We start from the raw sequence: 8,992 nt of genomic DNA, 5'->3' as shown, positions 1-8,992 counted from the left end.
TCGCAGTTTTTTCTGTGATTCTCTATTTTTTAAGCTTTAATTGCATGCGTAAGATTTGATTCTTTATTGATTACGGGACGAGTCACTACAAATAGACCGTGAAATCTAAAAAATACCCCCCATTTATACCGAATAAACATCAATGTAACCATGTATACAATAATAGTTCATCATTTTTTTACGGTTTTGAACGTATTGTAGTTCCATCTAAAAAAACTCAAATTAATCATAAGATGCAATCATGTAAATACGGTTTATAATAGAACTATCAAGAACCGCAAAAATTAAAAATATATCCTTCGTGTTTTTTTTAACATCCCTACACAATCCTATTCTACAAATAAATACACAAGAATTAGGCAGCAGAGGCTAAAAGCACAATCTTCTTTATGAAAATTAATTATAAACAGCAGCATATGGAATAAATGCCAAACCATCAAAAAAAAATTCACCAAAGTTGATCAAATGTGCAAAAACCAATGCCTCCAAGCTTTTCTTTGTTCCCCGTTTTCGACAGTTCACCACTCAATTTTGTGTTCGTTGAGTTTTCACTACTGGAGCCCGAGGGCTGAGGACCAAATTCACTAGTCGGGCCACTGCACTCGCTCGGGTTGTGTTCGACACTTTCAAATGCCAATTTTCTGAATTTTCTCAAGTCCTCTTTGTATTGCATGCTATCGTAAGAGACGTCATAATCTGAGCTACCATGGGAGTCTTGTACCAAGCCATGTCCAGGTCGTGTGCCATAGTTTCAAGTCATCCAGAGACGAGCTTCCTTCTAAAGCACGGATTATCTACATTTAGAAAAGAATCAGAGGAATGAGAGCGTATCAGACTATGCTGGCATTTTTTTTGGTATCAGTATTTGTAAAGTTTCAACCATTGCCCATGCCGGTTCCGGATAAACCTGATCGTTAATTGTGTTTTATCGGTATATGTGGATGGACCTTCAATTTAAGCCTATCGAATATTCAATACGTATCCATCAAGCATCGGTATCTGGAAAGATGCGACGCAAAACGACAAGGGTATATGACCACTTTTAGAGGTATTCGTGCATCATAGGTATAAGAAAATGACACTTGAGGCTAGAGCGGTCGCACGGGTCAACTTGTGGCAGCGCGGGTCGACCCACCAAAAACCTACCGTTTGACGGATCAAGGGCAGGCCCGCTAATCATTCCGGCACGTTGGAAATCCTTAACCCAACCCAACCCAACCCAACCCAAGATGGGTTGCGATTTAGGCGGGTCAACCTACGGTTTAACTCACTACAAATAAAAATAATAAGTAAAATTAAAATCATTATAGTTTATTATAAATTTCATTTCATAAATAAATATCAATAGAAACTTATTAATAAGATTTCTAATTATTGTAGTAATACGTGTAAATTTTATATAAAGTACTTGATACAAAAAAGAAATTCACAACTTTTAATAAAAAAAAATATATATCATCATAAAGTGTGAAAAAAAATTAAAAATTTTTTGTCCAGGTCCACTGCGGGTTGGCTCGCCTTTAGTTGAGTTGAAAAAATTTCATCCTAAACCACTTAAATTATGTGGCGGGACAGGGCGACCGGTCTAACCCAAATTGACGGCTCTACTTGAGGCTATGACTCGCTCAGTTTTTGAAATTATTAACCAAATATAAAGATGTGATTAAGACTTTTCATTTTAGAAAACTCGTATGAAAGAACGTAAAAAAACAGATGGCAACCTGACTCATTTTCGGCCTGCGACGTGCCAAATGGCGCACACAGACAGAAGCACATGCAACCATTCGGGACATCTCAATAAGGTTATAATCCGCCTGCAACCGAGGGTCGGCCACAATATCAAAATTGCTATCGTCCATAGCTTGTGTAAGCAAAGGCCTTGCCTGCATTCATTACAAATCACTGTAAAAACAAGAGGTACCCAGTAAGAACATGAGAACTAAATGCTACCGAGGAATAGCAAGTGAAAGAGTTTAAATTGGGATAATCCAAGTCCATCCAAGCAACATTGAATGACCATATATAGAAATTTGGTTAGTTATTTGGTACGTTATCTTCGATGAGTACCACTTCAGTCAAAACAAACATACGTAGTCTTTGTTTCGTCAAAATATAATTTTGAATTTTGTCTTTACACTTAAATATATGTTTCTCGATAGCACTGGTTTTTCTTATAAATTTTTGGATAAATTAAATATCACTGTTAACATCGAAGATTGTCTCACCCAATCAATGATGTTATCATCCAGATAGTGTTGTGACTTATCGATTGGCCTGCGCCCCGTTATCAACTCCAAAAGCACGACACCAAATGAGAAGACATCCGATTTATCAGTCAGCTTTCCAGTAAGAGCATATTCTGGCGCTAAATAGCTGCAAATAATGAAATGCATGCGAGCACAAAATGTGCAATTCAGAGTTTTACAGAGCAAGAAGCAGAGCAACCAAAAAGTGGGGAAAGAAAAAGCCAATTTGCTGTAGATTTACCCAAAAGTTCCCATTACTTCGAGTAGAGACGTGAGTATCAGTATCAGAGTAGAACCTGGCAAGCCCGAAATCTGCAACCTGGTATGTGATCATAAGCAGCAATTTATTCGCATAAAATAGTGAGTCAAATAAACATAGAGGAAAGTGAAAAAATCAGAATCAAGAGTAATGCAAGAAATATTGATTAATATTACAGATATCACATCACATGCCTTTGCCTCGAAATTCTCATCAAGAAGAATGTTAGAAGACTTGATATCACGATGTATGATCTTGGGTTTACCTGCGTGTATAAACAAAGTTAGAAGTGATAAGATATACAAAAGAACAATAGCTTAAATAGACAAAATTATTGACAACAAGATCATGAGGTGAAAGACTCACAGTCCTCGTGCAAATACGCCAACCCTTTCGCAGATCCTAAAGCAATTTGCATTCTAGTTTCCCACTTCATGGGAGGATTCCCCTTTCCTGCATGTTGGTCTCTTTGTTTACAATTCAAAGAGGAATAGAACATAAAGGAACAATATATGGCGAATAACCAATCACAATCATGATGTTTGGTCTCTTAAATTTGAGAAGGTAAGATCGCCAAGCAAAACAATTGTTTTAACAAAACATTCAAGTTAAAATCAGACATGAAAAGAAAACCCAAGAGCATTAGATCAATGGAATGGAAACATTAACAGAGACCATTTCGTATATTTCTGAGGATGTAAATGAAAATGCAATATCTGCCTCAACTAAGGGTGGCACCGACATGGACACATGGAAATCCATCCTTGACAAAAGAGGCACTCATGATACTGAAAGAATATCAAGCCCAACAGGTGAAAAGTTATTGGTTCACGCTTACTTTCCAAGAAATTGATAAGACTGCAGATCCGCAATGAAGCTATTAATGATATATTCCTGAAAAATGAATGTCATCGAACACCAGTTCTTCCCGACAATTTAAGAAAATTTAAATATGCATTTTACAAATTACGTAGCCCAACTCACATCATACTAACCATGGAAGTAAAAAGCTCGATTCCATGTGGGCTTACCGTGTAAGTGAAACTCCAAGGTACCATTTGGAACGTATTCATACACCAACAACCTCTGAAACCCTGAAATGCAGTGCCCAACCAGTTCTACTAGATGCTTGTGATGAACACGGCTTATAGTTTCAACCTCAGCCTGGAATTCGCGCTCCCCTTGACCACTCCCAACTTTCAGTTGCTTAACAGCTACCTGTTTCCCATGACAAAGCACTCCCTTGTGGACATATCCAAAGCCACCTTGACCAAGGAGGTTGAACCCAGAGAAATCTTTAGTAGCAAAGGCAAGTTCTTCATATGTGAAAGTAGTTTTTGTGAAAGACGGACTATTATCTGAAGCTGGTGGGACCAGCCTTTCTGAGTTCAGGCTGCTACCAAATGAAGGCAGCTGTGGAGTAGATCCATCCAGTGAAGATAAACGAGAATTTGATAAAATGCCCGGTAGAGAAGTGGGCTTTTGCATTGCTCTGGCAACGTTACTAGTTGGTAGGGGAGCAGGCTCCTGCCACTTATTCTGTGGACCACAAATGGAGGCAGCTGTAAGGAGAGAAAAACAGGTGTATTAGATCAATTTCAGCAACTGGAAACAAGGATCTCAAAAGCAAATGAAAATTTCTGTTATGCTCCAAATGAACTTGGAAAAGATACATAACAAAAATTAATGGAGTCATCAGCCAAAGCATCAAGAACACAACTTCCAACGAAATTTTTTGCCCTTAGGTTTTCCATTAAGGAAACCAATTATCACAATCAACTCCAAATGTCACAAGAAGTAGTTATCACTATTATTTTAAAACCGATAGTCCTCGGTTCCAATGCATGGTCATATGTTCGATTCTCGTATATTGCAAGTTAGTTCAATTATTTGAAAAATGAATGTTAGACGAAAACAGTTTTCTTGTACTATCACAGCATTGAAATATGAAATTTAGATTATCATACATGATACAACTTAAAAAATGAGTTCACAATTATCAGCTACAATAATATTTTTTTGAAGTAATAGAAAAAGGACATGCACGTTCTTAAAAAAATTTAAATCTTACAAATTGCAAGAAAAGACCCAAATCTGTCACTTGGGAGCGGTTAAAAAAAAGTGAATACTAAATTTTGGCTTGAAAAAATTACTTTTTAAGTATTTCTTAAACCCAGAACTCTTTAAGTGTTTCTTAAACCAAGAAGCTAGCCATGGGACTCCAAAAGTGTTTTGGATTCTAGCAAAAAAGTTAATGTTAAAATAACTATCCTCTTATTTATGGAACCATTCCCAACTTTGAGTATTAGCTTTTCAATTTTGTTTTCTTTGCTTTTTGATAATCTATGAACTTATTCACTTCAGCAAAAGTATAATGTTTTACAAAGGCTTGCTAACTCAATATGCAATTCCAGATGTATATATGCAAACAAAGAATATTTGTCTTCGTCAAGTGAGACAATATGGAGCAAATACAAAAGAATAAAGCATGCGAGAACATAATACGTACAGATTACAAGTATCCGCCATTAAAGAGTTTGAAAACAAAAACAAAATCAAGCCAAAAACATAATTTACCAAATTACCTTTCGGGCCCTGAGAAGCACAAAGCAAATCCGTTCAACCCACGGCGCCTCTTCCTCCTCCTGTACCAAATAACGAAAATACCCACGCAAACCAACACGATTGCCCCGCCTATCCCTATCCCCACTCCCAGTGCCACCAATGTCGTGCCATTGGTCGGGCGCGGCGTTGCCGCTACAGCGCCCGCGGCCACAGGAATCCCGCTCTCCGGCTTCGTTACGTTATCCGCCGAAGAAAGCGGCGGCGAAGACATGGAATACTATCAGCTTTTGGTCAGATTACTACAGAGCAACTTGAACAAAAATCTTCCCAAAGGGACTAGAGAGGAGAGTAGAGTAGCTTCTTGGGTAGCAAAACGTGCTCTCTAGGTGACGTCGTTTAGTTGGCCCCACTGTCCCATGTTTCCCATTTAGAAAATTAGATTCTGTATGTAAAGCTTCCTTTTGTATTCGGTTGTGCACGAGATTATTATGGATGGATTAGGAAATATGCCAAATTGTGAAATCATTACAATCATTGATCTCTTTTTTCCGAAAATTAAATAGGCCCTAAAATAAAGATTATAATAATCTCAATTTTATGATTTCAAAATCTAGATTACGTTTTGAACAATAACTTTTAAAAACGTTTTTAGTGTTTTATAAGTTAAAAAATTTTCCTTATACCATGTGTGTATGTTGTTTATCATAAAAAATTAAAAAAATTTCAAATGTGTTTGGACAAGATTTGCGCAAAACATTTTTAAAATTTTATTTTAAAAAAGTGTTCTTAAAATACAATTTTTGAAAAACAAGTAGGAGGTGTTTTTTGATGTTTTTTGGGCAAAAAAACACGGGTCAATTATCGGGTTGAATGGGTCATGGGTCGGGTCATATGTTAAACAGGTCGCTCCACGTACTATTCTCTAGAGGTGTCAAAACGGTCAACGCGGGTTGTGAAAACACTAACCCAACACACCTATTTTAGATGGCCGGGCGGGCCAACCCGACGGCTCACGTGTAAATTGACGAGTTTTTGCGAGCCAATCCGCAACCCACCACACAACCCACCATTATGCGGAACGGTGCGGACCGACCCACATTTAGACGGGTTGAAAAACTGCCAGCCCAATCCACCAATTTTATATGTCGTGACGGGCCAACCCCACAGCTAGCATATTTTGACACATCGATGTTCTCCCTTTCGTTAGTTTACTCTCATTTTTCTCTCGCTCATCTCATCTTCTAGGCGGTTCCACGAGAGATCTCCGAAATTCTTGGATTTACAAGTGAATTGGAGCTCAAAGTGAAATCCCTCGTGAAATGATAAGATTTTTGTGGTAAGAAAGACGTGTTTTGGGCTCTTCAACATCAAAAACAGATGGAGAAGATTTGTGCTGATTTTTCTTATTTTGGGCCACCATCTTCTCCCCATTTCTTTTAATTTTATCATCGAGTATTACTATAAGTATTTCATTAATATTGGAAAATTTCTTCTTTCTGTTGGGCTTCATGGCGTTTGGTTTTGCGACTTTAAGGTATCGCAATTTTCAATTCTTTGTCGTTTGTGCTTTACAATTGATTCACTTGCTGGGTGTATGTTGGCAATGTGTTTTGTGCTGGTGTATTTGATATTGGATAGCATCCTGGGCTCTTGCTGGTTTAAATGCCATAGCGCGTAAGGTGTTTGTGTTTTGGTCTGTGATAACTTTGTGTGTTATATGCTACCACTCTGCTGTTGGATGATCTTATGATAGAATGAATGTGAGCTATAGAACTTGCACGGGCACCTTTGGAACGATTCCTAAAACAGCAAAAGTTGTCTTTGCTCATAGTCTGCTCGTGTCGCTTGACTCCATTTATGTCCTTTGCTTTTGTATTGGAAACATTATTTTTTGTAGGATTCTGTCAACTTCTTGATGCAATTTCTGTTGCAGCTTGCAAGGATGAAGAGTTCATTTCAAAATTTTGATTTCAGGACCCTGTTTTGCATTTGCTAATAACAAAGACGTTAGAGGTGACTTTCTCTCTTTTCTGGTTTATTTATCTTGTGCTTGTTTCTGGGATCTTTGCTTTGCTTTAGGAGGTTTGGGTTTGCATTATGTGTTATGATGCGATCATGGATGGTGCGCATATTGAACAAGTGACTAAGGAAGCTAAAGAACCGTTGGCGATGCCACAAGGACCAATTACGAGAGGTCGAAGCAAGAAATTTAAAGAAGCCCTTCAAAGTTTCATGACAAATTATCAAGATAGTGTTGGTGATATTGAAGATCAATTTGAAGGATGTTTTAATGTTCTTGAAGTGGAAAAAGATCAACAAAGTGACCCAAAATTGGTGCAGCAATCTGGAAGAGGAATGATTTCACGCATCTGCGCCAGGGGCCGCACATGGGATTTCTTAAGTGTCTGGAGTTTTGTGCATATGCGGGAAATTTTGTGTATATGTGGCGTTTTAGTTTTTTTGGGATTTCTTAAGTGTCTGGAGTTTTGTGTATATGCGGGAAATTTTGTGCATATGCGACGTTTTAGTTTCTTTGGTTTCTGGAATGTTGTGCATATGCGGGAAACTTTGGTGCATATGCGGCGTTTTGGGTTTCTTTGATTTAGCGCTTCTGCGGGAAGAGTTATGTATGTGCGTGAGTTGGAAATCACAAACTACTGGAGTCTCGCGCATTTGCGGGGGATTGAAGCGCATCTGCGCGTGCTCGAGAAATACACACATTGCGGCGTTTTCTGTGCGTTTCGGGAATTAAATATTATTTTATTATTAAATTATTATTTTGAGTATTTTATATCTATTAGAAAACTTTTAGATGATATCTTGTGATATCTTTGCAATATTTTGCGTTATCTTTTATTTTTGATTGTAAACTATAAATATTTTGTTTATTTTCATTAATAAATAATTCAGATTCAGTTTATACACAAATTATTGAAATTCTCTCTAGAATTTTATTCAAAGCTTTGCTTTGGGTTTTCAAATCAAACTTTTTTCAGTTTAATTACTTGGAAGCGTTTTGATATGAATCTGGAAAGCGCTCGAAGATTCATATTGTTCCAAGATTTGCTCCGAAATTTGCCGTCGAGATTTGAAGGATTTGGACTACATGGAAACCAAGTTGGAATGCTTGGATATTATTTTGAAGGTTATTATAATGTTATTGAAGACCAAAAGGATAAAAAAAGTGAAGAAAACATCAAAGAAAACACTTCAAGAAGGTGCAAGGCTCGAGTGCTCCGCGCGCCCGCGCATGTCTTGACTCGCGCCCGCGCATGAGAGTAATTTTCAACAATGTTGGACAGAAGTTTGTGCACGCTCGCACATGTTGTGTCGCTCTCCCGCGCCTGCTTTCTCTCACATGCACTTCGGCGTGTTAGTGTGTGTGCATGGTTTTTGATATATATTTGATATATTTAGATATATTGTGCTATTTTGAGTCTTTTAATTGTGCTAGAACATTTTAGGAAAATATTATTATATTTTTAGATATATTTTGTGATATCTTTTATTATTTTGTGATTGTATTATAAATACAACAAACATTCATTATTGAATAACAATTAAGATTTTCAGATTATTGATTACTCAATACATAAAATTCTCTCTAGAATTTTATTGAATCTTTGTGCTTTATTCAAAATCAAACTCATCAAAGTTCTTCAACTTTGTGGCGTTTATCAATCGATTTTTCACTTGGGTTGTCAAACACAGGTTCCTTTGAAGGTCTAATTGAATTATTTATTGTTTTCTATCGTGATTCTCTATTGTTAGTTACGGGTTCAATTAGAGGTGGAGATCCAAATCTGTTACTTGTTTCAAAAATCGGGACAAAAAATATTTGATTTCTTTTGTATTCAAATTGAGGTTGCGATTCCCTATAATCGTGCTTGCCTTTCATTCATAAGAATTCATATCAGTTGAT

At 37.1% G+C, this 8,992-nt stretch overlaps 1 pseudogene; it reads right to left on the bottom strand.

The window, feature by feature from the left end:
- Positions 1-253: 253 nt before the first annotated feature.
- LOC140882810 (proline-rich receptor-like protein kinase PERK15) lies at positions 254-5,497 on the bottom strand (annotated as a pseudogene).
- Between the last annotated feature and the right edge of the window lie 3,495 nt (positions 5,498-8,992).

This window comes from Henckelia pumila, chromosome 2 (genome assembly GCF_033568475.1).
Source record: "Henckelia pumila isolate YLH828 chromosome 2, ASM3356847v2, whole genome shotgun sequence".
Taxonomy (NCBI): domain Eukaryota; kingdom Viridiplantae; phylum Streptophyta; class Magnoliopsida; order Lamiales; family Gesneriaceae; genus Henckelia; species Henckelia pumila.
This window is presented reverse-complemented; position numbering and strand designations above follow the sequence as displayed.